Source organism: Bos indicus x Bos taurus, chromosome 2 (assembly GCF_003369695.1).
Source record: "Bos indicus x Bos taurus breed Angus x Brahman F1 hybrid chromosome 2, Bos_hybrid_MaternalHap_v2.0, whole genome shotgun sequence".
Lineage (NCBI taxonomy): Eukaryota > Metazoa > Chordata > Mammalia > Artiodactyla > Bovidae > Bos > Bos indicus x Bos taurus.
In genome coordinates, this window is record NC_040077.1 from 71,880,497 (window position 1) to 71,902,863 (window position 22,367).

Consider the following 22,367-nt stretch of genomic DNA (forward strand, 5'->3'; position numbering starts at 1 on the left):
CAAAAGGCGGAAGCGCCCCCAAGTGTCCACTGTTGGATGAATGAAATAACTATATACATATATATGTATATGGTTATTATATGTATGTAATAGAATACTACTCAGTCTTAGAAAGGGAATTCTGACACATGCTACTACATGGATGAACCTTGAGGATGTTAAAGGAAGTGAAAGGAGCCAGTTACAAAAGACTGACACTGTGTGATTCCATTTACACAAGACCCCTTATAGGAGTCAGATCCATAGAGGCATAGCTCCCCCTGAAGCTAAGCGCTAAGAGGGGTGGGAGCCAGGGGCTGGTGGGGAGGAGGGTCCTGGGAGTTACTGTTTAATGGGAAGAGTTCTGGAGATGGATGGTGGTGATGACTGTACAAGAATGTAAATGTGCTTAGTGCCACTGAACTGTGCATTTAAAAATGGTTGAGATGGTGAATTTTATAGTGTGTATTTTGTTTTTTTTATGTTTTTTTTTTTTTTTTGGCTGTGTGGCATGTGAGATCTTAGTTCCCCAACCAGAGAGCAAACCCATACCTGCTTCATGGGAAGGCAGAGACTTAACCACTGGGCCACTAGGAAAGTCCCCTATAGTGTGTATTTTACCACAGTTAAAAAATAATAAATTAATTCAAAACAAAATATAGGAAATGGATGTGAACCAAGGCCTCCTACAGGCCAGATTGGCAGCGAGCTCTCTGCATTGTGTTATTTAACTCTCCCCTCTACCCCATATCTTGTGTTACTTGTGTTAGCTGACTCTCCTGCAGACAGGAAAACTGAGGCTCAGAGCCCTGACATGTCTTGCTTGAGGTCCCTCTGCTGCAGGCCAGGATATAAGTCAGCCTTACGTTCTGACTGAGAGCTGGCTTCAGCGCATCCCTCTGGGCTGTAGCATCAGGCACTCAGTCTTCTGGGGTCTAATGATTTCAGTTGGGGCTTCTCCAACCTAAAGGACAGCAGAAGAGTACAAGGAGCCATGCAATTGGTGGTGAAAATGTGTGCACAGATCAGAGAGGCCTGAATCCAGGAGAGTTAGTCTTAGAGGAGGGGCTGGGATTGGATAAGACCTGGAGGGTGCCTCCCTGCACCCACCTTCCTGAGGGGTAGGGCTGCCGCACACCATCTCACTGAACCCTGCTATCCTTGCTGGGGGGATTCTTGCATGCCCTGGGAGGGAGTCACTCTGTCCAGGCCTGCCTTCTCAGCAAGCCTTGCAGCCGGGGCTTTGACAACATTGGTGGGTGTGGACCATTGAGATCTGCCCACCCAGAGACCCCTGGGCTTGGGTAGCATTGTCGCATTTTGCAAGTGAAAATACAAGATGCGTAGCTGATTTTGAATTTCACCAACGAATAATTTGTAGTATAGATATGCCCCCAATATTGCATCTCTAGTTGATGTTGCGGCCTTAGTAGTCTTGGGACTTTGTCCACTGAGGGAGGGGCAAGTGAACAGATGCTCTGGGTGTTCCAGATCAGGGGCCTGCTGCCATTGGTCATCAAAGCCTGGGCCCAGCCTGTCACAGCTCTGCTGAGACATATGTGGTGGCCTTGGCAAGCCACCACCCCATGTGAGTTGACAAGGCCGACAGCAGGGGCCCTAATCACTAGGTATGAGTAAGATGGGCCGCAGGCCGTGCTGCTGTGTGTGCCACGCAGGGTCTGCAGTGGAGGACTGCCACTGTTGAAACGTTGGGGGTCTGTGTTCCCGATCTGGCATGCTGGTCACTGCATGTGTCTTCTCTGTCTCCTGCCTGTAATCTCAACACCTCCAGACAACCCTCTGGCTGCCCTTCTCTTGTGTCCACCACCTCACACCTGCCTCATCAGGGTGTCTCCAGTTCAGTGAATGGCACTCTCTCATCGTGGAGCCTCCTAATCGTATTCCTCCAATTCCTCCATTCCCTCATCCACACACCCAGCCATCTGCCCACCTGTCCATCCACCCAATCAACTGTTTGTTCATCCATCCATCTACCCATCCACCCATCCATCCATCCTCCTACCCATCTATCCACCTATCCATCCACCCAGCCACCCATTCATTCACCCATCCTCCCATCCATCCACTCACCCATCCATCTGTCCACCCACTCATCTACACATCCCTCCATCCACCCAACCATCCTCCCATCCATCCATCCATCCATCTGCTCATCTACCCACACATCTATCTATCCATCCATCTACCCATCCACCCGTTCATCCACCCATCCTCCCATCCATCCACCCATCCTCCCATCCATCCACCCACCCACACACCCAGCCATCTGCCCATCTGTCCATCCACCCAATCAATTATCTGTTCATCCATCCATCTACGCATCCATCCACTCATCCATCCATCCTCCCACCCATCTACCCACCTATCCATCCACTCAGCCACCCATTCATTCATCCATCCTCCCATCCGTCCACTCACCCATCCATCTGTCCACTCACTCATCTATCCGTCCTTCCACCCACCCATCCATTCTTGCATCCATCCATCCATCTACTCATCTACCCATCCATCTACTCAACTACCTGCCCATCTATCCCCACCCATCTACCCATCCACCCATTCATCCACCCATCCTCCCATCCATCCACCCACCCACACACCCAGCCATCTGCCCACCTGTCCATCCACTCAACTGTCTGTTCATCCATCCATCTACCCATCCACCCATTCATCCACTCATCCATCCATCTGCTTATCCATTCATCTACCCATCCACCCATCCATCCATCTATTCACCATCCAGCCATCTACTCATCTACCCATCCATCTATCCATCCACCCATCCTCCCATCCATCTACCCACCCACACATCCATCCATCTTCCTATCCATCCATTCATTAGTTAACGAGCATTTCATTGTAGCAGGCACTTTGATGTTTAACATCTCAGCTGTAGGAGGGACTAAAGGAATTAATATTTAAATGTGAGTGGCTGACAACAGCCATCAGACCTCCAGTGAACCAAAGGACCTGATCTCCCATGTTTCAGCACCAGGTCATATGGGGAGAGATTGTCTAGCCTTGCGTTTAGATGGCAGCCACTCCTCTAACAAAGCTCCTAGAGAAGACTTCAGGCTGTGATGAGATGGGAGCAGAACATCGCGGGGCCAGGAGTCTTGGGAGGCCTCAGCAGCAGGGAGCTGAGCTGGCTCTGCCAAAGGAGTGGTGTCCACCTTGTGTGGGCACCCCCACGGGAGGGGTGAGAGCAGAGGACGTGAGAGACACTGTTCCCTGACAGCTGGTGTCTGGCAGAGCTCTGGCCCATAGCAGGTGCTCGGCAGACTTGAGACTGTCACCAGACAGAGGAAACCAAGATCCAGAGAGGGGAGGTGACTTGGCCAAGGTCACAGAGCCTTGCTGCCATGGGACTGGGATAAAGAGTGTGTGGACTTGTGAGGCACAGCTGGTTTGAACTCTGAACCTCACTGACCTACCTGTGAATAGGAAATTTCACCTCCCCCTTGGAGTGTGCTCCATGAAAGATGCCAAAGGGTGTTGTGAACCAGTCAGCCCCGGACCAGGTGATGTGCTCGCCTGAAGAGCTGAGGGGCAGGGCAGGCCCCAGTCTCAGTTGAGAGGCTCCCCATGGCCTCAAATCCACCCCTGTGGCTTCCTGAGCTCTGGGCCTCATCTCCTGCCTGTCTAAGGTGAGGGCAGTGGCCCAAGGGGCAGAGGGCAGGAATCTGGCCTCAGGCTGCTTGGCCCTTCCTGTGTGCAGGGGGTCTGCACAGCCCCCTAGGTTACTTCCTACGGATTCTGGCCTGAGTGTCACCCATTGTGGCTGGATTTGCCTCCTGCGTGGGTTTTGGAAGGAGGTCCTGGGAGTGTGACTCTTGCCATCTTCTTCTCACCGTCCCACTGGGGGCCCAGCCTCCCTGGGAGCCTGCAGCTTTACAGCCCTGGGGCCATACTCACCTCATTGCCGCTTTAATTGTGATCCTGTCTACCCAGTTTCTTCTTGGCCATTGTAAAGAATTAAAACTCCCCAGAAAAATGGATGCTAGAAAAGGGACTTGTTCCCCAAGCCCCAGCCCAGAGATGTTGTTTTTTTGGCCATGCTGAGACCAGGGCCCACACCCAGGTTCCCTGCAGCAGACATTGTAATATTTTGATGGTCTTGCTTCTGGAGGAGAGACTCGGGGCTGGGGGTGATTCTGCTGATAATAGTCAGCTTTCTTTCAAAAGCAAGAGTCTCCCGGCTCAGGGGTCCCTTATCCCCTGCCAGTCACCCCACATCCCTCAGACCTCTGACCTGGTAGCCTTGTCCTGCTTTCTGGAACAGCTGCAGGGAAGAGATGGGGCTATCCATAAAAAAGAAAAACATGTTAAAAAAGTCTTGTTCCATGAAAAAGTCATGGCGGGGGAGGGGTGGGGGATTGGCATTTATGGGTGGGAGGGGCAGAGTGACAGTGGCTGCAAGAGCAGGTTGACTGTGGGGCCCCTCCCCAGCTGCTGGGGCAGGGGCTGAAGTGCAGTTCCGCCCCTCTCCCAGGAGCAGGCAGGTGGTAACGAAAAGGCCTGGGGTTCCCTGGATCACACTGCTGGGGCAGCGGTTGGGGGGTGGGAGTAGAGAGGAGGGGGGCCCCTCACCAGGATTGCTGTGATTGCACTAGGGCAAGAACAGAGCCAGTCAAGGCCAAGCACCAAGCCTGGCTCTTCCCTTTGGTCCTGTGGGCTCCTGAGGCCCAAGGTCCTCATCTATAAAGTGAGGAATAGCAGCCCCATAGGCCACAGCAAAGGGCATGAGAGAGCAAAGGACAGGCTCCGCAGCGCAGGCCCCTGGAAGGCATTGAGCTGCTAGGGAGGAAAGACTTTCCTTGGCCCTTCTAGGTTCTGGTTGGTCTAAGAGTTAACTAGACATGGGAGAGATTAGCAAGAGAAATGAAATTTAATTACATACATTCAGGGCCTCTCTAAGCACGTGGAGCCCCAGAACAAGTTAGTTGAGGGTTAGCCTTTCTAGAGGAGAAGGGGTAGGGTGGGGACTTCAGAGAGGAGGAAGGTATAGTTTCTAGGAAGATGAAACGAGCAAATGTTTGGTAAACAAATGTCTGCTGAGCTGTGCAGTGACATAGGGATGCAGAAGTCCTCTGTTCTGTGTTTTTCTATAGCGGTGGGTCATCCTGCAACAGGTCCTCCTCCATCTGAGTTGTTTTTTTTTTTTGGCCATGCTGAGTCTTCATTGTTGCAGGTGGGCTTTCTTTAGTTGTGGTGCCTTGAGGCTATTCTCAAGTTGCGGTGCACAGGCTGTGTGCACTGTGGTGGTTCACAGGCTCTAGGACACGTGGGGTTCAGTAGTTGCACCACGTAGTGGGCGCTCAGTAGTTGTGGCTCAGTAGTTGTGGTTCACGGGCTCTAGAGCACAGGCTTGGTAATTGTGGTGCACCGGGCTTAGTTGCCCAGTAGCATGTGGGATCTTCCTGGGCCAGGGATCGAACCACTGTCCCCTGCATTGCAAGGCAGATTCTTAACCCCTGAACCGCCAGGGAAGCCCTATCTAAGTTCTTTTAAGCAGTTAGGGGGAGGGTCAGAGTCTTTGGCCTTGACTGTTTTTAGCTCAAAATAATCTTCAAGCCAAAGAGACACATTTTGGTTTGGCAAAGTTTGCTCCCCTACACAGCTGACATCACTTATTTCCTCATCCCTCTTCCTAACTCAGGTTTTGGTGTCCTCGTGTCCTTGTCTGCATGCCTAGCTGCCCAGAGCTGGCTAGCTCCATGGGTCTCATGCAGATCAGGAGAATGTCTGGGCTGGGAGAGAGGCAGGGCATGTTCATCCTGTGAGAGGGGGCTGGCTTCCTGGGAGACCGTGGCGGATCGAGCTCAGCACAGGATGCAGGCACTTGGATCTCATTTTCTCCTCACCCTTGTGGGCCTAGCAGCACTCACTCTCCAGGGGTTTTTCTCTGGTTACCTGGAGGTCAGTACTGGATCTTGGCAGTGGTTTTCTGTGCAGTTTCAGAAGCACAGAGCACGTGTCCACAAAGTTGGAAGCGGAGAGCGTGAGCTGGCATGTGGTGGGGTTTAGTCATAATGATGAAGACATTACTTAATGACAAGACAAACTTGTCTTCATTTCTAGGGAGCTAGCTCATGGTAAGCTGTGATGGCAGAAAGATAAGTGCAACTGATTCAACTATTCAAAATAGCAAGGAATCAGTTTTTTCTAACATGTTTCCCATGTGGATTAATTTCTCCTGGAAGATGAAAACATCTCCCCTAGCTAATTCCCTGCAGAGCAATTCCTGGGACACCTGGTTAGTTCCTGCAACTGGGCTGGAGCTGTAGAGACCACATAGGAAAGTGGTAATGGGGAAAGAGAGGTTCTAGATAAAATACTTGGCAAAAGTGGTAGAGATCACACCTGAGAAGTCTTTTTCAATGACAGGAACTAAATTGAACGCGCAAGTCAAGATTTTGAATACATTTGGGAACAAGCAAGCGCCAGGGACTTTTGTTGGTAGCTGCCAGCAGAAGGCTACAAGGGCAAGAAGGCTTGGGACTACTCCCCAGGCTTTGGAAAAGGATCCCAAAAATGCATTACTGGCACCTTGAATGAGAACCCAGGAGCTTAAATCTTTTCCCAGGGAGGGTAAGTCACTCCATCCTTGTTGTGTAAACTAAAGATCTCTGGTCCTCCCTAAGACTAAGACTTCAGCTTTTGGTTTTAGACTATGCAAACCCCCAGGAAGGAGTGGGTACCCGCGGAGCAGTCTTTGGTCATTTATTCCTGCATGCAAATGAGCCCCTGAGACCTGTTCCTGAGAAGAGGATGAGGTAGCAGGAAGCGCAGGGCATTGAGAGCTGAGGAAACAGAGAGAGGAAAGATGATGTGAATGTTGGAGATGAACCCTTGTTTGGTTTTGCTTTTACAGTAGATTCTTCCTGTAACCTTCAGTAGGTGAGAATGGCTCCTCACCATCTACAGCTCAGCGGTTCCACTCTTTTTCTAGTGGAAGTGGTCACCAAGTATCCAGGGCCCACCAGGATGCTGTCAGACTCTTTCTAATACCATCTATTTATGTAACACGGCAGCTCATGGCAGAACATAAGCTCTGCTGGCTTATGTTCTAGGAAATAGGCCAGCTGCTCGATCCACAGCCTCCCTCCTTCTGCCTGGCTTTTGAGCACCCGTCTCCCTGGGGTCAACCTCTGGGGGTCCCAACTTCCAGCCTTGCCTCTGCTTTTTCTGGGAGTTGGCAGGAGGATCTTCTTTTTAGTCTTCAGTGCTTTTGCTCCCTTCCTCCTTCGGTCTCCCCAAGTTTCCTGAGGGCAGATTTCTCTTCCCACCTCTGGGCCCGTGGACCTCACTTTGTTTGGACCCCTGTAACAGCCTTCTAACCCCCATGCCCACATCTGCTCCTTATAGCCCATCCTCTACACAGCAGTGAGAGTGGTCTTTCCAGAATCTAAATCAAAGCATGTCACCCTCTGGCTTGAAACTCCTCAATGGCTTCGTGTCACAGTTGGAATAAATTCAGTCTCCGTATAACCTGGACGCCCCTGCCTCCCTCTGCCCTCTCGTGGTCTCACTTCCCTCCTGGCCCACGGCTTTCTCTCCACCCTCCCGTCTGTTATCAAAAGGACCACACTTTTTTCTGCCTTAGGAGTTTGTGTAGCTTATTATTCTCAAAACAGTTTCTCCTTCCCCTCACTCCCAACCTTTCCTGGGATTGATTCCTTTGCATCCTTCAGGTCCTAGCTAAAATGTCACCTCCTGAGAGGAACTTTTCTTGATCACTCACTCTAAATTAGAGTTATTTAATTATCTAACTTAGTTTATTATTTGGTTATCTAATTTAAATTAGAATTATCTGGGATTCTCCAGTCGCTTGTCTGTTCACTGGTTCTCTCATCTGAGTCATCCGCCAGTACACCCCTAGCTTGGTACACATCAAGGCCTGGCATCAGTCAGAGGAGGCTAAGCTTTGCAGCCAGCAAACACCCAGCAGCTCTCAGTGCCTTCAAGCCACAAAGGTTTATTTCTCAGCCATGCTAAATGTTCATTGCAGGCTGGGGTTGGGGGTCAGGGGGTGGGGCAGGGGCTGCTCTCATTGCAGGGGCCTGGGCTGATGGAGCAGCCACACTCCCAGACATTCCCAAGGCCATAGAGATGGGTCTCTCACTGAGAAATTCTCCAACCCAAAATGATCTGTGTGTCACTTTCACTTCCAAATCAGTGCGGGGAACTCGGGACATAGTGTCACTCAAGCACAGGGAGTTGGAAGGTCAAGGCTCCCCAGCACCTGGGAAGGAGAAGTGCAAATATACGTCAGACGGTGCTCAAGACTCACACAACACTCAACTGATGCTTTTGGGCGGGGGGTGTGGGGGTGGGAGAGCATCTAGAATGTTCTTTCTGTAGCTGAGAGTGACCTTTAGGGTCCTGCTGGGGATCTTGTATCCCTGCTGTTCAGGCCCCTGGCATGTGGGGAGTCAGGGTTCCCTCAGGAGAAGCTCAGCAGACAAGGGAATCCCCTGAGACCTGACAGGAACAGTCTCAGAGCTTCCAAGGCAGGTTACCTCTCAGAGCTCATCCCCGGTAGGATGTGTTCCCCGGCTGTGTCCTCTGTGAGACAGCTTTTCCTAAAGGGTCCTATAATAGCCTTGAGTGTACATCTTGGGGGAGAAGGCAATGGCAACCCACTCCAGTACTCTTGCCTGGCAAATCCCATGGACTGAGGAGCCTGGTAGGCTACAGTCCATGGGGTGGATAGGAGTTGGACACTACTGAGCGACTTCACTTTCATTTTTCACTTTCATGCATTGGAGAAGGAAATGGCAACCCACTCCAGTGTTCTTGCCTGGAGAATCCCAGGGACGGGGGAGACTGGTGGGCTGCAGTCTATGGGGTCGCACAGAGTCGGACACGACTGAAATGACTTAGTAGTAGTACGTCTTGGCCTTTGGTGGCCATCACGGTTGAAGCTAATGTTTGTTAAGCACTCATCAAGTCCCTGGCACTGTACTGAGAGCTGTACAAGTAATCACATTTATATCCTCACGTCTGCAGGGTCCAGAGGCTCACTTCCTAATTACGTCACTGCTAGTTCTGTGATAGAGCTTTTCTCTGAATCTATGCTTCCTGATTCTAAACCTGTGCACTTAGTCATTATTTTATAGGAAAAGTTTGCATCTGATTCCCCTTCTAGGTTATAAATACTAGACAGCTTCTGTTTTTAAAATTTTTTTATTTTAAAATTTATTTTATTGAAGGATAGTTGATTTACAACATTGTTTTAATTTCTACTGTACAGCAAACTGACTCATTTATGCAGGTGTATACATTTTTTTTCATATTCTTTTCCATTATGGTTTATCACACGATATTGACTATAGTTCCCTTGCTATACAGCAGGACCTTTGCTGTTTATCCATTCTGTATATAATTCTTTGCATCTGCTAACCCCAAACTCCCACTCCATCCCCTTGGCAACCACAAATCTGTTCTCTATGTCTGTTTCTGTTCAATTGTGTCACAAATTTAGATTCCACATGTAAAAGTGATATCATATGGCATTTGTCTTTGACTTACTTCACTTAGTATTATTATCTTTATCCTTTTTGTGAAGTCTCCTACCTTATCCCTCATAGCATCCAGCAGAATTTCTGTCATATAATGAGCAGGCAAAATAAGACTTTATGGAGAAGGAAATGGCAACCCACTCCAGTATTCTTGCCTGGAGAATTCCATGGACAGAGGAGCCTGGTGGGCTACAGTCCATGAGGGTCACAAAGAGTCGGACACGACTGAGCAACACACACACACACATATAAGACTAATGTGTATGAGAAGGACAAAACAGACTACTTAAGATAGTAGGGTAACACTAGGATAGTCTCATGACATTTTGTTGTTGTTAAGCCCCTTAAAGACTAAGTAAAAGCTTCTGTGCTTTTTGCTTCAGCTCTTGATAGACTGCCTGAATCTGTTTGTTGCTTATACATAGCAATTTAATCACAGCACAAAGCCTCTCATAATACACACAGCACCCTGATGTATAATTATCAGTAAGGAAAGAATTAATTATACCGATGCTAGCTACTGTGGATATAAAATTGAACAAGAGATAGTTTCCATCCCTAGAGATTATGGATCAGATCAGTTGCTCAGTCGTATCCGACTCTTTGCAACCCCATGAATCGCAGCACGCCAGGCCTCCCTGTCCATCACCAACTCCCGGACTTCACTCAGACTCACGTCCATCGAGTCAGTGATGCCATCCAGCCATCTCATCCTCTGTCTTCCCCTTCTCCTCCTGCCCCCAATCCCTCCCAGCATCAGAGTCTTTTCCAATGAGCCAACTCTTCACATGAGGTGGCCAAAGTACTGGAGTTTCAGCTTTAGCATCATTCCTTCCAAAGAAATCCCAGGGCTGATCTCCTTCAGAATGGACTAGTTGGATCTCCTTGCAGTTCAAGGGACTCTCAAGAGTCTTCTCCAACACCACAGTTCAAAAGCATCAATTCTTCGGCGCTCAGCCTTCTTCACAGTCCATACATGACCACAGGAAAAACCATAGCCTTGACTAGACGAACCTTTAAGCGGTCATTTAAACAAGTAATTGCTATAGGGTGTGTGATGGACAAGCCGTGAGGTTTTTGTGGGACCAGTGGGGCCAAAAATCCTACGGAGGCAAGTGGAGTGAGGGTAGGACTCAGCTCTAGGAATGGGCGGTTAGGAAAAGCAACCCAAACCCTATTTGGATGCAAAGAACAAGTTCCCCGGCTTTGGAGGACCTTAACGGGGACATACTGTGGGTGTAAAACCTATCGGCCCACTGAACTTGCTGCATCAAGGCTACGGCTGGGGTGAGAATTCCAGCCCCTGTACGTCACCTGGGCCAAGTTATTGCTGGCACCGACAGCCGTATTACTGCTAATGGGGTGTTATCAGCCTGGCGAGTCCCGGCGGCAGGCGGAGGTCCCGCCTCGGGATGCCCTGGTCCGCGCGTCCCGCGCCGCCGCATCGTGATTTACTTTGGTTTCTCTATATCAGGCCTGACCCTCCCTTATGCTTTCCAGGGCTCTGGCCTCGCCCTGACCTAAACCCACGGCGGGAACACCCTGGCCACCACACCCAGCGTCCCCAGACCGGCTGGGATTCCTTCACCTCAGCAGCGGTCACGTGCAGCGCGTCCGCCCTGTACAGGAAGAAGCGGAGGTGGGCGGGGCCAGGGTGTCGAGCCCGCCCTTCCCGCCCTAGGCTTGGAAGTTCCGCTTCAGATTGGCTACTACGCTCGCGAGGGGCGCGGCCTCCGGGGGGTCGGGCAGGAGCGGAAGGCAGGGCGCGCTCTGGAGGGGCGGGGTTGCCTAGGCGACGCCGGGCGCGCGCTCAGGGGTGGGGAAGCCGGCAGGCTGCTCAATGACAAATCGGCGGGGCCCGGCTGGGGTCCGGCCCCCAGAGGAGGCGAAGAAGCGGGCGGAGCCGGTTTAAGGGCAGGGGCGGGTGCGGACGGCCAGGCGGCGCGGGACGGGTCCCAGGTAAGGGTGTCCGCGCTCCAGGGGTCCCCCCTCAGGCTAAGTGGGGCGCGCGCGGGGAGCGGGTGCGCGTCCCGGGCCAGTGGCCTCTACTCCCAGTTCCGCGCAGGTCTGTGGCCCAAGGGCGACCTGGCGGTGGCGGCCCTACTCGGACGAGGATTGGGGTGAGTATCCTCCCAGACCCGCTTGGGGCCGAGGAAAAAGGGACGGCGCCCCGCCTTTCCCCCCTCCCCCCAACCCCCGAGCCTGCCACTTCTTCCCTTTTCCTGCAAGTGGCCTCTGCCTCCATTTCCTGCCCTTCGGGCCTCCTGCCAAGGATGGTCCACTTCCTCAGGCCCTTAGTCGCTGCTGTGGTCTGGGCGAGTCTGTGAATGTTGCAAAAACTTGTTAGTGCTTTAGGAACTTGGCCGTGGACTGACCCGGGGCCGCTCTTCGGAAGTCGTGTGGTCTCTTTGCGGACTTGGTTTGGTCCTGTGTTGCAGACGAGCTTGAGTTTGCCCCTACCCGTGGCTCGTTCCCGAGAGGGGCCGGCGTTGGGCGGCTTCTCGGGCGCACCTGAACCTGCCCGTGGTTCTCTTCTCGCCCCCGGTAGGTCTAGGAGGTCATCCGTGGTGGATTCAGACGGCTAGTGGCAGCAACAGCTGCACCCAGGCTCGTATCCGTGTTCTTTTTCAGGTAAATCTAGAAACGATGAACTTCGTTGCTTTCAGGTGATTCTTGTGGAGGGAAGCTCTCCTGTCTGGCGGACTCATTTAGAATTGCCAGTGAGGGAGACTTGGCTGATTGCTCTCATTGGAGTTATCTGTGACTTGGTCTCAACCTTCGTAGAACAGTGAACTTTCTACTTTGTCCTGGTCTCCTAACCTCATTTGGGGCGGGGGGGGGGGGGGGGGGGCGGGGAGGATTAGGTTTTGAGGATGGATAGTGGGTACTAATGATCGGAGGGGATAGGGTATCTTTTCACTGGGTGAATGACCCATGTTATAAGCACGACAGTAAGATTCTTGGATGTAAGAATTCAAACAATTTAAGGCAATGGTCCTTCAACCTGGAGCAGTATCATTGGAATATCAGATATGGGCTGAGCATGAAAGGTAGCATTGAAAATTGGGAAGAACAGGAGGGTCCAGATTCTGAAACTTGATTTGCTGTGTGATCTTGAGCAGGGCTTTGCCCTTCTCTGAGCTGCAGAGTCCACAGCTGTGAAAAGGTGATAATAGCTGACCTACTTGTTAGTATTAAACAAAGTAAGGAATGTTTGAGGTGCTGTTTGTGGTAGTGGGGATAGATGGTTGTTGGGGTGGGAAAAAGGCCACGGACACACATCTCTTCTGTGTGGTTTCAGCTGGGACAGCTAGTCTGTCTTCTGACCCCATCTGGGTCTTTCCTTCCTTTCTATTCATGTTATTTTCCCCTGGAAACAGTGGGTATTCTGATCTGAGATATGAGCAAGATTTCCCAACTATGCCAAAGGAGTAGAACCTTTCCCAAGATTTAGTGTGAAAAAGAGTGGAGGGATAAGTTAATTAGACACTTTATTGTGTGTGTGTGTGGTGGGAGATACAGGACTGGACATCTAAAGATAGGAAAAGAGAATTAGAGCTGTAAATTTGGTTTCAGTGAGTCTTGGTAGAAGGTGGAAGAAGTGTAAAAGTTCTGATTTCTTGCCTTAATTCAAGGTTCTTGCCTTGGCCCAAGATTAGCTTGAGATGCTGGAAATTTTTAAATCACCCAGTTGAGACAATTCTTTGTGCTACATCACCCCATCCCACAATACTTCTTTGCATTCAGTTACTTAATTCTTATCCACTTAGTGGATTTGTGGATGTTAGAAACATAATTGGAGCTGTTTTCTGAAAGCTAAATGTGGAGACAGTGTAACAACCTAGAAGGACAGTACTAAGTAGCCCCGGGAGCTGTAACTTGTCTCAGGGTGATAGCAAGAGGCCCACTTTTCACTGGCTCCAATTACAGATCGCCCTTGGTTTAGGGTGAGGTATGTCCTGGTAAACGCATCATAGGTTACAAATATCATAAGTCAAAGATACATTTAATACACTTCTGAACCTCATCGCTTATTCTGGTCCACCTTAGACCTGCTCAGAGCACTCCTCAGCCTCCATTTGGAAAAAAATAACCTAACACAAAGCCTGTCTTGTAGTGTTGAATATCTGATGTAACCTATTGAATTCTGTATTCAGAGTGGAAGGCAGACTGGCTTTGTGGGTTTGGAGGGTATGGACTGTTCTGTATCAGTTGTTCACCCTCATGATCCTATGTTGAATGGGGCTGTGGCCCATCATCACAGGAGAGGGTCTTTTTTTTTAATTGCAGTATAGATGGTTTACAATGTTGTGTTGGTTTCAGGTGTACAGCACAGTGATACATATATATATACACATACATAAAAAATATATACACATATATACATGCATATATGGAGAAGGGAATGGCTACCCACTCCAGTATTCTTGCCTAAGAATTCTATGGACAGAGGAGCCTAGTAGGCTACAGACTATGGGATTGCAAGAGTTGGACACAACTGAGCGACTAACACACACATATACTTACATATATATATTCATCTTCAGATTTTTCCCATTAAAAGTTACTGCAAGATATTGGATATATAAGTACCCTATGCTATACAGTAGGAGCTTGTTGTTTATCTGCTTTATATGTAGTCGCGTATATATGTTAATCCCAACCTCCTAATTTGTCTCCCCTTCCCCTCCTTCCCCTACCTCACCCTCCCTTATGAACCATAAGTTTGTTTTCTATGTCTGTGGGTCTGTTTTGAATATAAGTTCATTTGTATTATTCTTTAAGATCCCCCCATAACTGATATCATGTGGTATTTGTCTTTTTCTGTCTGTCTTACTTCACTTAGTATGATAATCTCTAGGTTTGTCCATGTTGCTGCAAATGAGGTTATTTCATTCTTTTTATGGCAGAGTAGTATTCCCCTGTATATATGTGCCACATCTGCTGTATCCATTCATTTTCCCATGGACATATAGCTTGTTTCCGTGCCTTGGCTATTGTTAATAGTGCTGCTGTGAACATAGGAGTGCCTGTATCTTTTTGAATTAGTTTTCTCTGGATATATGTCCAGGAGTGGGATTGCTGGATCATATGGTAGTTCTATTTTTAGCTTTTTAAGGAACCTCCATACAGTTTTCCATAGTGACTGCACCAATATATGTATAATCCCACCAACAGTGTAAGAGGGTTCCCTTTTCTCCACACCCTCTCTGGCATTTTATTATTTGTAGACTTTTAAATGATGGCCATTCTGACTGGTGTGAGATGATTGTAGCTTTGATTTGCATTTCTATAATAATTAGCAATGTTGAGCATCTTTTCATGTGCTGGTTGGCCATCTGTATATCTTTTGGGGAGATATGTCTATATAGGTTGTCTGCACACAAGAGAGTATCTTACTGTATATTGCTAGCCCAGAAAAAGATCAAAATTCAAAATTTGAAGTATGGTTTCTACTGAATATATATTGCTTTTATACTATCATAAAGTTGAGAAATTGTAGGTTACCTCCTAAGTTGGGGGCTGCCTGTACCTCTCAACAAACAGCCCATTGGATGTTTTTCTGAAGTGAATGCAAGTTGCTGAGGAGTCTGAATGAAGGAGAACTGAGCAAGTACCAGAGAAAATGAAGCTATTCTCACCATACCGGGAAGCCTGGGGGGAGGTGAGGAGGAGGAAGGAAACTGGTATTCATTGAGCATTAGATGTCTGCTCACACAGACCCCCTGATCTGACTAATGGCAGCTGAGTATCTGGTCTTGGACACTTGACCATGAGCTGTCTCCTTTTGCTCCTCATTTTTTGGTTCCTGTGAATACAAATATGGGTGAGTATGTACATATTCTTGGATGGTCCAAAAAGTAGAGGGGCAAAGAAGGCAAGAGGACGTGGGAGCTTTTGGGTGGGTGAGAGTAGGAAGAATGGAAGAGAATGTGAATGCTGCTTGTCAAAGAGGGTAGGTGCTTGTGGTTACCATAGCAACCACAGAATGCAAGCCCGGTCTCAATTTCATGTTTATATTACCCTTAAAAAAAAAAAAAAAGCAAGTGCTTGTCGTTTTCCTGGGTGTTCTCTGTTACTGCTATAGACAAATCTTTGAGTTTTTGCCATTAGAAAAATTGAAACCTAAATGCAGAAACAGGTGTTATTAATTGATAATTGTTAGGGACTTCCTTGGTGGTCCAGTGGTTAAGACTTATCCTTCCAATGCAGCTCCCCTGGTTGGGGAGCTAAGGTCTCATATGCTGCGTGGTCAAAAAGCCAAAACATAAAGTAGAAGCAATCTTGTAATAAATTCAATAAAGACTTTAAAATGGTCCACATTAAAAAAAAAAACAAACTTAAAAAAATAGGTAATTGCTAGTACGTTGTTGTTCTTTGTTGCTTTTGTCAGTGCCTTGTGGGCAATTTTAATATAGTATGTTTTAGGCCCACTGATTGGGAATTGATATACAGAATATTAAGTTCGATCTGATCCAAATTAAAATATTGATACTCCAAGCTATGTAATTTTGCTTGGTATATGAGTTGAAGGAAATAGAGTAGTTTGGCCTTGTGTGACTGCCTACCTCTAAAGTTTATCTTTTGAATGAATTTTCTAGTGCTGTGTAATAAATTGCCCCAAATTTAGCAGCTTGAAACAACAGACATTCATAATCATACAGTTTCTGGAATCTGGGAACAGCCTGGCTGGGTGCTTTTGTTCAGAGTCTCTGCCGAGGTTGTGGTCACTGCCCTAGGGTGGGGCACTCACATGGCTGTTGGGTGGAGGCCTCAGTCCTTACCAAGTGGCCGCCCTACAGGACTCTTCACAACTTGGGAGCTCGCTCTCTTTCTCCTGAGAGCAGGTGATCTGAGAGGGAAAGGGAGGATGATCAGGCTGGAAAATGTGGTAACCTGGTACCTAATCTGGAAGTATACCATCGCTTCTGCCAGCACACAGACCAGCCCGGTGCATTGTGGGAGTGGACTGCCCTTTGGAAGCTTAAGGACCATTAGCATTCTTGGACACTAGCTTCAATGGTTTCTTTTTGAAGGTTTTGTTTCATGTGCTTCCTGAAGTCTGTACCACAGGAGATTAAAATGCAGCTGGATTACTATTCTAGAACTTTTAATGTTATACTTGAAACTTTATGTTCTTTCTTCTTGTCCTTCATAATCAGATGCTAGGATTAATTAGCCAAATATTCAGTAGCTTTGGAAATTAGAAATTAAAATCTTGCTAGTTCCTAAACCAAATGGAACATCTGAAGTTCTTTTTTTTTTTAACCCTAAAACAAATTGGTTAAAAATGATTGCCAAAATGATGATCTTGATGAACAGCATAAAATTAGTCATTAATCATCTGTGTATTTTTTAAACATAAAACTCACTGGCAAAGTAGCTGAAAAAGTCTCAGAGAACCTGGGTGATTGGGTACAAGGCTGTTTATTAAACACTTCTTCCTACCCTTACATATGTGTGAAACTTTCCACAATAAAAAGTTTTGTTTTTTTTTTAAAGGGGGCAGGGAAGAGGCATAATCACAAGAAAAAGTGCTTATAGAGCCCTGACACTAAGACCAGTAAATAAACTATGGCATTCCAGGGTAAAAAAAAAAAAAGCCACTCTTCCAATTACCTTAAATCTTTGGACAGTATTTGCCTAGCAATTCTTCATTTCTCTCTGAAACACTGTGGTTGCTCTGCTCAATTGTGTTCAGCTCATTGTTACCCCAGGGACTGTAGCCAGCTAGGTTCTTCTGTCCATGGAATTTTCCAGGCAAGAATACTGGAGCAGGTTGCCATTTCCTCCTCTGGGGAATTTTTCCCTACCCAGGGATTGAACTCGTGTCTCCTTCGATTCCTGCATTCACAGGTGGATTCTTTACCTACTGAGCCATTTGGAAAGCCTAACACATTTTAATTATCAACCTGGAGAGAAGGGCCTCATTCTTTTAGTTTCTCAGTGAAATCTTTCTGGAGTGTCTGTCTGTGGAGACAAGGATTTAGGGACCCCGAGCCAGAAGCCTGAGTCAATGATCTGCATATTTTTCCTGTCTTTAAAAATTCTATGATTCTAATGCTTTGATGTGACAAATATCCTTTAACTCAAGCATATTTATAACAAGAAGCTTCATAAATCATGTTAAACTGTAATTTCAGAAAATGAAGTCCTCTGAGAATTGCTTTTGTTCATTCCAACCTAGTTCAAGGCTGTTAAGAGTCACCAGGAGGCAGACTGGAGAAGTCAGCACAATTTGCCTTTCCTTTCTTCCTGTTTTTGGCCCCTTTCCCATCCGCTGCCCTAATTTATGAGCTAGTATCTTCATCTCCTCTTATCCTGCCTCTCCCATCATCCCCCTCCTTCCTCCCACCCCCTTCCGCTAGTAAAAACAGGAAAAGGTCTGTGGCCAGTCATTCACTGTGCATGAGTTGATCCCATCGTAGGGATGGATGGATTTCAGCCAGAGGGGTACCTCTGCTCACCCTCGCATATTAAGCCTTTTAAAAATCTCAAGTTATATATATTCGTTCATTAACTGTGCCATTTTTTAACTCCTAAAAGGGTTCTACACCCAATTCCAATGTGGGTTGTGTGTGGGGTCACATCACTGAGGAATTCTCTGACCCCAGCAGGGTGTCCTGCAGATCAACTCACCCGTGACACTCGCTACCCAGAGGCAGCATCAGACACCACAAGTCAAGGACTCAGTCCCACAGGACTGGCCACATTTCATAGTCACAGGTCCAGGCTGTGTATCTGCCCAACCGCCTACAACTTGGAGGTACCCACAACACCCTGACTGGATTTCACATGCCAGTCACAAGCCCAGTCATCATCTGTATGCCTGACCCACTGGCTTTCGACTACAGGGTCTCAAAACCCTCTGCTTGGGTTTGGTTAATTTGCTGAAGTGGCCCACAGAACTCAGCAGACCCGTTTAATCACTAAATTACCACTTTATCACAGAGGATGTTAGCAAGTATGAATCAGTAGCCAAGTGAAGAGGTTCACAGGACAGGGTCCTCGTGGAGTTTGGAGGCTCCCATGGTCACTTGCTCCGCTACCTGGAAATTCTCCTGACCTCACCTTTTGGGTTTTTATCAAGGTCCCGTTCCGTAAGCATGGCTCATCACATCATCAGCTGCTGGTGGTAGATTCAGCCTCCAATCCCCACCTCCCCAGAAATCAGGGGGTGGGGCTGAAGGTTCCAACCATCTTTGCAAGGTCAGTTCCCCTGGTGTCCTGAGGTGGAGCCCCAAAATCAGCTTGTAGGTGTGCCCCAGTTGTGGTCCTAAGGGACTTGTTGTGAACAATGAGGTGATCATTTCACCTTTATACCTCTGAGTTGGTTTCAGGAACTGAGGACAGGACCAGACATAACGACAGACGCTCCCCCTGCTCTCGTCACTCAGAAAATTCCAAGAGTCAGAGCGGTGAGCCAGAAACTGTGGACAAAGACCAGCTGCACATGAGCATGGGTTTCCCTGGTGGCTCGTTGGCAAAGAATCTGCCTGAAGTGCAGGAGACCCAGCTTTGATCCTGGGTCAGGGAGATCCCCTGGAGGAGGGAATGGCAACCCACTCCAGTATTTGTCCCTAGAAAAACTCTGCGCCTAGCGAGCTACAATCCATGGGGTCGAAAAGATATCCATGGATATCCATGGATACCACTGAGTGACTAACACTTTCACACATGAGCACTTTAATTAGGTTATCTGAATGACCAAATATATATCCTTTATGCTATGCTAAGTCACTTCAGTCGTGTCCGACTCTGTGTGACCCCATAGACAGTAGCCTACCAGGCTCCCCGGTCCCTGGGATTCTCCAGGCAAGAACTCTGGAGTGGGTTGCCATTTCCTTCTCCAATGCATGAAAGTGAAAAGTGAAAGTGAAGTCGCTCAGTCATGTCCGACTCTTAGCGACCCCATGGACTGCAGCCCACCAGGCTCCTCCGTCCATGGGATTTTCCAGGCAAGAGTACTGGAGTGGGGTGCCATTGCCTTCTCCGATATCCTTTATAACTCACATATAACCTCCTAAGTAGTTCTAAAGTCTGGTCACCTTTCCTGTGTCCACTGTCGTTCCCTCAGGCCAGGCCTTCTGGCCCCCCCCTGCCCCTCCTCATCAACTCTGGGCCCCTCTGCTTTTCTACACTATAGCTACAAGGACCTCACAGGCAAGTCTAATCGTGTCACCCATTTGCTTGTGACACTTGGAAGGCTTTTCTGTGCGCTCGGCAGAAGGTCTAACATCTCTAAACTGCTGAGCCCCTGGTCCCGCTTTCCTCTCCAGCTTCATCTCATGCCGGGCTCCGCCTCTCCCTTTCTGCTCCAGGCAGCCCTGAGGGCCTTTCTTCAATTTCCTGACAGTACTGTGTGTCTTCTTGCTTCTGGTCCCCCTAAAAGCAGGATGAGAAGCAGAGAGTGTGTGAGAGGGATCCTGCAGGGCAGCACTTGGCAGACCCTGCAAACTGGAAGAAGGCACACAGGCCGGAAGGTGCCTCCCGGTCTTGGGGGCCTGGTGGGTGGAGAGTTTGGATTTCATTCACACTGAGCCATTAAAGGGCTGTGGACACACAGCAGGGACTGCATGAAGATGTTGCAGAGGGCTGAAGTGGCGATAAGAGGTCAACTGGGAGGTTGTGACTGGTCAGTAGTTGGTGGGCGGGCCGAGCTGTGGCAGAGGAGGTGGAGGAAGCAGGTGGCTTTGGGTGGAGTCAGTAGAACTGGTCATGAATTCAGTTGGGGAAGGAGCAAGGGGAATCAAAGGTGACTCATGTATTTGGCTTTAATGATGAGACCTGGATATGATTGGATATGGAGAATGGAGGAGGAGTAGGTTTTAACGTGGCAGGGAAGCAAGAGTTGTACTTTGAGAAAGTACTTTGAGAAAGTTTGAGATTCTTGTGAGACACCCTCCCTGAGAGAGGCAGCACAAGGCAGAGGGGAGTGAGTGAGTCTGGAGGTCAGGAGCGCACTCCGGCCCGTGTTCTGAGAGTTTGGGGCTGCCGATGAAGCTGCTGAGACAAATGGGATCCCCGAGGGGAGAGTCTAGAGAGGTGAGGGGGAGCCTGAGCTCTGGGGGCAACTAACACTAGGAAGCCAGGTAGGGAAGGAACGCCTGGTAGGAGCCTCTGCTGGTGCCACTGCTGCCAGAGGAACAGCAGGTGCCGTGAGAGGTGCAGGGTGCAGAGGCCCGAGGGAGACGGAGAGGGGTCTGTGGGTGGTCCACTAGGGGCCTTCCCCTTCTGGGCACGGTTTTGTTCCAGTTGCTACAGCTCATTTTAAAAGAACTGGAGAGGATTGGTGAGGAGGAAGGAATGCTTTGATTGGAGTTTGCAATGTGGAGTTTATTGGTGACCTTGATGGGACGGGTCTCCTTGAAGCTGTGCTGGGATGGATTAGAAGGGATGTCGTACATGAAGGTGTGAGGGAAGAAACACTGGACTCTGCTATTCAGAGTGGGGTCTGGGGCTGGAGCAGCATCTCGGGGGCCGAGCAGTACAGAAGCCTGGGCTCCACCCCAGACCTGCTGCATCCGATGTGCCTTTGAACAAGATTCCCTGGTAATTTGCCTGGGAGGCACCGGTCCAGATGACCAGGCCTGCAGAGAACTTGTGTCACTGCCTAGAGGGACAGATGGGGACCAAGGGGGTGTGTTTAGGATGCAGGTTAAACAGAATGTGTCTGTGTGCTGTTGGAGAGGACCCTGTAGGGATTAAAGGCTGATTAATGATGCAGAAGAAAGAGGATGACGGCAGAATGACGTTCTTGGGCATGGGGGTGGGGCAGCACGGTGTCCAAAATCTGTGCAAGGCTGGCCTCTGCTGAGAGCAGGAGATGAGGAGGGAGCGGGCACAGGTGCTGGTAGATTTGGAGGTGAACAGTGGCCTCTGTCTGGGGAGATACGGTAAGGTCACTGGTGGAGAGCTAGCATGGGGAGGGCCTGGGGAGCCTCGCAGGGAGATTTCTGGGAGTGTAGAGTGAACGCTGGCTCCTGGTGTGTGATCATAAACACACTGAAGGTGACGCTTCCTAAGTCTGGCTGAGTGACTTTCTTTCCCGCTCCAGCAACATTTGCACACCAGGGGCAGGTGCTGGGAAGGATCGTGAGCCAGGGGAGGGAGGAGACCGTAGTTGCAGGAGGGACTTGGGGCCTCAGGCCCGGCAAAGAGGAGAATGGGCCTATGGCGGGGTGGGGCACCTGGGGAAGCTGCAGGAGTCCAGTGCGCCCGAGTTCAGAGATGGAGGTGGCAGCCGGCAGGCACATGAGCCAGTGAGCTAGTAGGTAGAGGCTGGGGCGGAACGGTTAGAGGAGAGGACACTGACGATGGCGATGCCATCGGGGTAGCTTTGGCTCCTTGGCTAATTTCTCTCTCAAGATTTTTCTAGGATATCAGAGGGATATTCAGAAAGCAAAGTGCTTACTGAGAGCCAGGTATCATGATAGGTGTTTTCTTGTTTTTTTCATAACGACCCCGAGGATACCGATCTCCTGTGTATTTTATGCATCAGACTGAGGCTGAAAAAGGCAACTTAACCAAGGTCATTAACTCCCTTGGGGCAGGCTTCAGACTTTAAGCTGAGCAGTTTTTTCTCCTGATCCACACTGCAGTTGGTATATAGCTACAACAACAACAAACAACAAAAAGACAATTGTGGTAAAATATACATAAAATTTACCATTTTAATAATTTTTACGTGTATAGTTCAGTGGCATTAAGTACATCATATTGTTGTACAGTCATCAACAGTATTCTGTCTCCTAAAATTTCTGTCATCCCTTTCTGAAACTTCAGTCGCTCAGTCGTGTCCGACTCTTTGCAACCCCACAGACCGCAGCATGCCAGGCCTCC

General features: G+C 48.8%; 1 protein-coding gene across 6 annotated transcripts in view; it reads left to right on the forward strand.

Moving 5' to 3' along the window:
- Positions 1–22,367, forward strand: part of RALB (RAS like proto-oncogene B) — a 75,068-nt gene that overhangs the window by 15,516 nt on the left and 37,185 nt on the right. Inside the window, exon 1 of one of the 6 annotated variants that reach the window (XM_027562631.1) lies at positions 11,241–11,483. The exons of 4 other annotated variants lie outside the window; for them this stretch is intronic. The gene's annotated coding sequence lies outside the window, so the exon portion shown is untranslated. Of the gene's footprint in view, positions 1–11,240; positions 11,484–12,131; positions 12,156–22,367 lie in introns of those variants that run through there. One more of the 6 variants, XM_027562639.1, reaches the window with a different exon arrangement.